Source organism: Benincasa hispida, chromosome 9 (assembly GCF_027475165.1).
Source record: "Benincasa hispida cultivar pf3 chromosome 9, pf3_genome.v1.1, whole genome shotgun sequence".
NCBI classification, from domain to species: Eukaryota; Viridiplantae; Streptophyta; class Magnoliopsida; order Cucurbitales; family Cucurbitaceae; genus Benincasa; species Benincasa hispida.
Window position 1 is genome coordinate 98,826,479 of NC_143486.1, and position 7,940 is coordinate 98,834,418.

The following is a 7,940-nucleotide window of genomic DNA, read 5'->3' on the forward strand; positions in this document are numbered from 1 at the left end:
TCAAAAGACTTCAGTCTTCAGAATACTTGTATCTTCAAAGAACTTCAGTCTTGAAGCGTGATCAGAATGCTTGTATCTTCAAAGGACTTCAGTCTTCAGAATACTTGTATCTTCAAAGGACTACAGTTTTCACTTCAGGAGTCAAGGAGTCTTCTGATTGTAGAGAATTCTCCTATAAGCTCTCTAGAGTATAGAATTGTTGACTCTCAACAAATGGAGAGAACTTCTCTATTTATAGAGTTCTCAGGTGGGCTTCATGAGCTTGGACTTGGTTAACCCATGGGCCCAATCTGGATTTGATTTGACATTTGAGTCCAATTCAACATATTTTTGGGTTTAGAGACTTTAATCCAAATAATAATAATATTAAATTGGACCAAGTTAATTTTATCCAATTTAACGGTCATGATAAAATCACGTGGTGTCATCAAAATTTGTCTTCAACTTCAATTCAGGATATATGTCAACTCCTAATTGAGCACAAATTTAATAATTTAGAATTTCGTCATTAATTTATTAAATGACGTGACATCTTGTGATTGATCTAAAATTTCTCATTCAACAATCATATTTGTATTTAACCTCAAATGTTAGACGTCCAAGTTTTTCTCAAAAAAAAAAAATAATAATAATTATATATATATATATAACGATATGCATTTGAGTTACTACACCTGTAAATGTGTTTTTTTCAATACCACTTTGCATGGGAGATGCACAACCAAATGTGTAGTGAATCATTAGACTTTTGAAGATTAACATTGATCCAATGACCAATATGAGAAATCTATGCTTATATATTTAGTTGAAACCTTCAGAAATGATGTTTCAAGAAATAGATAATTAAAGCTGAGATAGTCTACACACTACTATATTAGCTCCAATACGGTATCTTGCGTTTATTCTTATTTATAAACAATTGGAGCAAACAATGAAATAGAACTCTCAGCTTTACATTCTTCTAAACAAACTTTTCAGCATTATTGATTAGTAGACTCGATTGGTTCGACTACTTCTGTTGAGTTTTGAGTTCCTTCACCCTCTCTTCAGTACCCTTCAATGCTTTTCCATAGATGCTTATAAGCTGAAAAATAATAACATTTTCAAGATTGCAACAATACGATTCATATCATACTCGTTAATGCAAGATAACTATATAAAAGACCCAATCCCGAAGTTCAAAATGATTCTTCCTCCGCTTTTTAAAACTTAAGAATTTTGACCTCTAACTTATATCATCGTATTTTACAAACTACCCTTAATTTCTTTTTCCCTCTTCCTTCATCTTCCTTCCTCTTCCCGATTTCTCCTTTTTTTTTTTTTTCTTCCCTTCTTTTTTGTTTCTCTCCCTCTTTTCATCTGCACGACTTCACCTTCATTTTGCTTTTCTTCGCAAGACCACACGACCAACTCCAGTTGCATTTGCCACTTTCGATCTCTCCTAGCCATTCAGTTTGTGTTGCAAAGTGACAGCGTGGGTCGGAGAAAGCAGAGAGAGAGGAGGGCGATTTGCATGAGACAGGAAAAGGAGCGAGCGAGCAAAAAAGAGAGTGAGCACAATCCGAATTTGACATCAACAAATGGGTCAAAAAAAAAACCTCATTTTCAAAAAGTAGGTCAACTTCCATTTTTTCTCCCAATTTTAGTCATCCATCCACCAGACTCCATTAATGCTCACATAGATGCCCTGTTATCCTAAAACCAACCAATTTAGATCAGATTATCTTAACCCATTCCTCCCAAGTCAGTTCCAAACTTCATCACTCTCTACCCCTGGAATGTTTTGATCAAAGACAACAAATTGATACAATGACTTCTTGCAACATAAGAAAGATGATGCATTAATCTGTATTGTACCTCATCAACTTCTTCATTTGAGATAATGAAGGGAGGACTCATCATTATATTATCTTTGGCGACACGTACTAACATTCCATGCTCCTTACAAATTGCACCAAAATATGAACCTATCCCTGCACATATAATGGAACACTTGTTAGAACAAACCTACAGACAATATTCAATTTTCATATTCTAAGAAATCTATAAGTTTGAACATATCGTTTCTATGTTCATGATAGGATAATTGAACAACGAAAGGAAGATACCCCATTCAGAAGGAAATGGATTGTGGGGAGATTTGTTATCTGTGAATTCTGTGCCTAAGATCAATCCTTCCCCCCTTATCTGCAGAAGGACCAAAACAAGTCGACACGAGCAAACATTTCGCAACACCGAACAAGAATGAAACAATTACTTGATCTGTACCTCTCCTATGATGGGACTGTTAGAGAAGGCTTTTATACCATCTTGAAACCTTGGGGAGATGTTCTTTACTTGCTCAACAATATTTCTCTCTCTACAAATGGGCATTGCACAATATAGAACATCATTTCTTTAATGAGAAACAGTGAATAAGAATTTCGTTGATTGCACAATATAGAACATCAAAACGTTTAAGTTACCTATATGTATGTCAGAAGATATAAATAATTAATCATTCATTCATAAGCTTGGAGATCGACCAACAAAATTTTCTTATGGTTGTAACTGAATGATTAATAACAAATTTGATCCCTATAAGTTGTAGAAAGTAAGAATTGTCTATGGTTGGATAAAATCCTCACAAATAGTCTCTATGGTAGGGACTATTCGAGGGGTTTATCAAACCATGGGGATTATTTATGAGGTTTTATCAAATCTTAAGGACCAAATTCTAACTTCTAAAATCAGAGGGACTAATTTCTAACTTTCTCCAACCCATAGAGGCGGAAATTGTAATTTAACCGGTCTTGAGGATTGCCAACACTTTGATAAAGAAAATAAATCTTCATTACAGGCAAGAAACAACATACTTGTAGATCTTCAACGTTTCCATTGCCACAGCACAAGCAACAGGATGTCCAGAATATGTAAATCCGTGGGAGAAAGTACCTGAATGAAAAGACAATCAGTTTGTTCTTTCAATAATATTTTTGCATGTGCAACAGCTAACATACCAAGCTTATTGCCAACTAAGTTTAGCTCAATGGTAATTGACATGGCCTTCTTCCCTAGAGGTTGAAGATTCGATCTCCCATCCCCACAATTATTGTACTAAAAAAACATACCAAGCTTATTGCTTTGAGAGTGTATGACATCTGAAACTTCAGGGCTAACAAGAACAGCACTAATAGGCATATATGCAGAAGAAAGAGCCTGCCAAGTTCAGCACAAAAAACAAGCATTACATAGAAATATCTTCTTCTCAGGCTAAAAACATTAAACAAGCTGTCTCAATTCTTCAAATTAGCCCAACTTCTTCACCTTAGCTACTGATACCAAGTCTGGCTTGATATTGTATTTATCACATCCGAACATCGTCCCAAGCCTTCCAAAAGCACAAATAATCTATGGCAGGGAAGAGATTACAGGACAGTAGGTAACAGAAGTGAAAAGGTATGGAGGCTAGAAATATTATATTACCTCATCTGCAATGAAAAGAATCTCATATTTCTTCAGCACAGCTTGGATCTACAGATGACATTAAAAACTAGTAAATAATTTTCAACTCTTTCTTCTTTTCTCTTATTTTAAAGAATTGGAACTCTAGAAGCACTCGTGATTATGCATCTAAATAAGAAAGTCCATATAAGCATTTGAACTTTCAAACTTGTAAAGAAAGTGGCAGCCTACTTTATCAAAATAAGTTGCAGGAGGAAATATCACACCACCTGCTCCCATGACAGGTTCAGCAATAAAGGCAGCAATCTGAAAGAAACAAAGGTTAGGAATACTAGAGATTATTTGCATTTGTCAAATATTTGAACATTTGAGTGAGGTTTCTATGACATTACTGTCTCAGGTCCTTCCGTGAGAATAAGATTCTCTAAATTGTTTGCTAATCTCGACGAGAACTCTTCCTCGGTTTCACCTGGCTTATCATTATCACATTTAGCATTATAAAGGCAGTTGTCTATAGTCAAGTTATCTGGTTCAGATACTCATGAATATCAAAAAAGTGATTATAACAACTGTGCACCAACACATAAATAAAATAGAGCAGTTCAATGACAACCAGGAAGATGATAGCGCCAGTAGTGAGGACAGTCTGTGTGCAGTACAAATGGAGCAGGAAGATCAAATTTTTTATGTAAAGTTGGAAAACTGCAATAAAATTTCCCCAGTTTTTTAAACTTTTTGAAGTATTTGGAGAATTTCCTGAAAAAAAAATTATTATCTATTATCTTCGTACCCGGAAAGACTGGCTGACATAAGTGTGGAACCATGGTACCTAAGCAAAGATAGCAAGACTTGGATGAGTAAAATGAATGGAGCATGTTTGAAAAACGGCATTGGAAACTGAACGTACGATTTCAAATGAGCGATTATTTTCTTTTTTTTTGGTCGCCCCAGTGCATTATTGTAATACCAAACCAGTTTTACCTACATGAATTTGAAAATGATGTTAATTCATTTGATGACATCTCCAATCCGAAAATCTCTGAGCCAAAGAATTAAAATCTCTACTTACAAAGTACAACAACCTACCATTAGAAAATATTTTGAAACTTAGGTACCCAATGGAAACAAGGCACTTGAGAACCATTTGCTTTGATCCACCAATCAAAACCTATGGACTAAAGAAACTAGACTCAAAACTTGAGGATCAAAAGTGCATTTTTCCCTTATATTTTTCATGGAAAGTAAAACAAGAACCATATTTTCCAATTTAACTGAAATTTTTCAAAGAAGCTTCACCATTTCCATTTCAAGCATAGAATTAGCAATAAGTCAGAAAAGACAACTTGCTGACACGACAACAATGTAAAGGTACAAACAAGGCACCTGAGAATCATTTGCTTCTGATCCACTATTTGAGAAGAACACCTTCCCCATTTCCCTTACTGTAAAAGTTTCTAGTAATTCTTTTGCAAGATCCTGTAGTAGACAACAAGATAAAACAGAAAAAAGAGTAAGATCCTGTGTTTTTGACATCTTTTGATAATGAATCTCTTGGACTAGTTTGTTGCAATGACGGTAAGCATCTGTTAGTAATTTGCTACACTGAGGTTGCAACAAATACATCTTGTGTCAGTGTAATGGTCACTGCGGCAATATTCTTTAGCCATCTTTCCAGTGTATACATGAAGATGAATAGCAAGGTAGCGGTTTAAACAGTAGTTGCATGACTTGTTATTCAATTTCACAACATCTCAAGTTTTTTTCCCCCCTTTTAAGATTAAGTCTTGCTAAACTGTGTTGCTTTTTTATAACTGAATTTTCATTTCATGGCATTTAATTGTAAAAAATTTCAGTAGCTTTATTCTGAGAAGGGAATACAATACCAGAGAAGGCTTTGTTGTGCGATTCCAAAAAGAATGGTAAAATGGCAGTGTATTCAGTTGTACGGTTGCAGCAGCAACAAGGCGAGACTCACTTCCCCCTGCAAAATTTCCATATTCATAAGTAACTTCAAAGATTCAACTTGCAACTTGGTTATATTTCCACAGCACAAAGACTACTAGTCTCCAGATATATTAGATTACATGGAGTTCCATCTCAAAACCAATTGGCAATCAGAGAAGTAGTCTATCTATCTTATAAAGAGCATGAGGTCCCTTGATTTTTTCATCTGGAATCCTCAACAAGATATGTCCTTAAAGTTGCATTCATATTTCATAGTCCTATGTTGTATTCACCATGTCTTTCAAGAGCATGCCTGGAAATTTGGCCTCTGCAAGCTTTTGTAGACTCCTTCAACTTATTAAGGACAAAATCAAGATTCTCCAACTCTTAAATTCTATCCAATAAAGCTAAATGCATGTTTGAGAGTGATTTTGAATTGATTAAAATCACTTCGAAATACACTTTTAATCACTCAAAATCAATTTAATGTTTAATTTTACACTTCCAAATGCATTTTTTTGTACTATTAAAACTGATTTTGAATGGTTAAAAGCATTTTTCGGGTGACTTTGTAAAAGACAAACGTGATTTTAGCCATTTCAGAATCACTCCCAGATATGTCAAATGCACCTTAAAATACAGAGAACTTATGGTTCTAAAAATAGAGCCTGCATTGAACTAAAATATATTTGGAGTTCAACTAAGTTGCAAACATGTTCTGTCTTTTCAAATTGTTTGAAATAACAAACACAACGTGATAGCAGAAATTGTTACAAAACACATACACGATGAGGATGACACTATTATTAAAGAAACAGATCCATATGCTTGACAGTGCCTCCGATACTTGCGTACAGTAACATTGGATTAGGTTTCTAATGAGGGCTAAAAAATATGATCGACACAGAAAAAAAAAAAAAGAAGCAATCTTTGCCATCTTAGTAGGAAATATTGTGAGAAATGTATCAAGACATCAAAAACCAATAAATAGTTGAGATTAGTAAGCAGTAGGATTACCTAAGGATGTGCACCATAAACCAGCAAGGGAGTCGAGATATTTCTTCCCGTTGGTGTCGTAAACGTAGGAACCCTCCAGCCATGATAAATTACCATAACCAAACCAATATTTTCAAAAGATATAACTGATTAAGACTAAATCCTGTAGGGAAGGAGGATCCTAATGGTATTGCCAGGTGATATAATGTTGAAAAATGACCATGTATTATACCTCAGATTTCTCTATGACCAAGGGATTCAAATCAGCAGTCCACCGACCAGCAGTGAAAGGATCAAGCATATCATGGCCTTTGAAACTGGGATTTTCAGATGTCAAATATGTGAGATTGCATATATTTTCAAATTAAAAATGCTTTGAAATGGATGAACATACACGTAGGCGAATTTGAGAGGATTCCGAAAGGAAGGCGTTTGTGAAACATAAAATCTTGTCACAGATACTGCAAGTTACCTTCGACCATTTCTTGAAACAGTAGTCGAATTATCCTTTTGCAATGATGCTTCTGTACCAAACGACTTGGAAAGTAATTGAACTTGAATAAGCCGCTCACAAGAAGTTCTAAAAGCAGCAACATCTTTTGCACATGAACCAAGCTGGAAATGTTTAAGATGTCATAATGATTTGGAATGAATACAACTTCCATTTATTCCAGGGAGTACGAACTGATGGTTTTAGGGCAAATTAAAAGCATATAAAAAGAAGATAAGTTGCCTGAGCAAGATGGTATCTCCAATAAAAAAAACCCTTGTGCCAAAAAAAGTTAAAATCTCTAACTACAGAGTACAACAACCCACCATTAGAAAACTCCAACGTAATTAGCAGTTAAGTTTAAGAGCTCGCAAAGAGAGAAAGATAAGAGATAACAAAACAAACAGATAATGGGTCAATCAAAAAACAGAAGAAGATGCAAATTGCAAGATGATCAAATTTGAAAAGGGTAGTGATGATCTGAAACCTTTGGATTGATAATCATACGAAGAAGATGATTGAATCCCATTTCTTGTTCAAGGCGAAGCAATAAAAATGGAGCTGCTATGGAAGCAAAGAGTGAACCGTACGAAACTGATGAACAAACCTGAACCCGTTTCCGTCCCCAAGAAATTCTGGCGGGAACTTAGTTCAAATTTTTTTTTTTCTTGGGAAAGAAAATTTAGTTCTTAAACAAATAAAATGGGTTCTTTCAAGAAGTTTGTGTAGATTGATAATTTTCATTTATGTCGCATTTATTAGTAAGGGATGGAAATTACGGAATTAAAAAAATTGTGGTATTCAATTTATTATGACGACATTTTTTAAAATCATAAATAAGAATAAATAGGAGAATATGATCCTCTCAAATTTAAGAATCACATTCTAATTCTAATGTAATTTCATTTCATTTCGGTGAGATTCATTTTTTTTCTTGTATTTTACAACATTTACCTTTTCTCTCTCCTTACAACTTTTCTCAAACTTTTTTTATTACTTTTTTTTTTTCTATTCTTCTATCATTTCTCTAGACTCTTATTTTTGAATATCAAGCATTTGTTTTTTA

The 7,940-nt window shown here is 34.4% G+C and overlaps 1 pseudogene across 1 annotated transcript; it reads right to left on the reverse strand.

The window, feature by feature from the left end:
• Positions 1-779: 779 nt before the first annotated feature.
• LOC150034253 (vanillin aminotransferase-like) lies at positions 780-7,606 on the reverse strand (annotated as a pseudogene). The gene is made up of 18 exons (XR_016531816.1): positions 7,362-7,606; positions 6,857-6,999; positions 6,617-6,701; positions 6,406-6,478; positions 5,328-5,425; positions 4,828-4,920; positions 4,352-4,425; positions 4,235-4,273; positions 4,058-4,146; positions 3,837-3,913; positions 3,676-3,750; positions 3,466-3,513; positions 3,307-3,390; positions 3,111-3,198; positions 2,856-2,934; positions 2,269-2,359; positions 1,858-2,187; positions 780-1,084 (listed from the first exon to the last, which is right to left on the reverse strand). The product of XR_016531816.1 is annotated as a vanillin aminotransferase-like (transcript).
• Between the last annotated feature and the right edge of the window lie 334 nt (positions 7,607-7,940).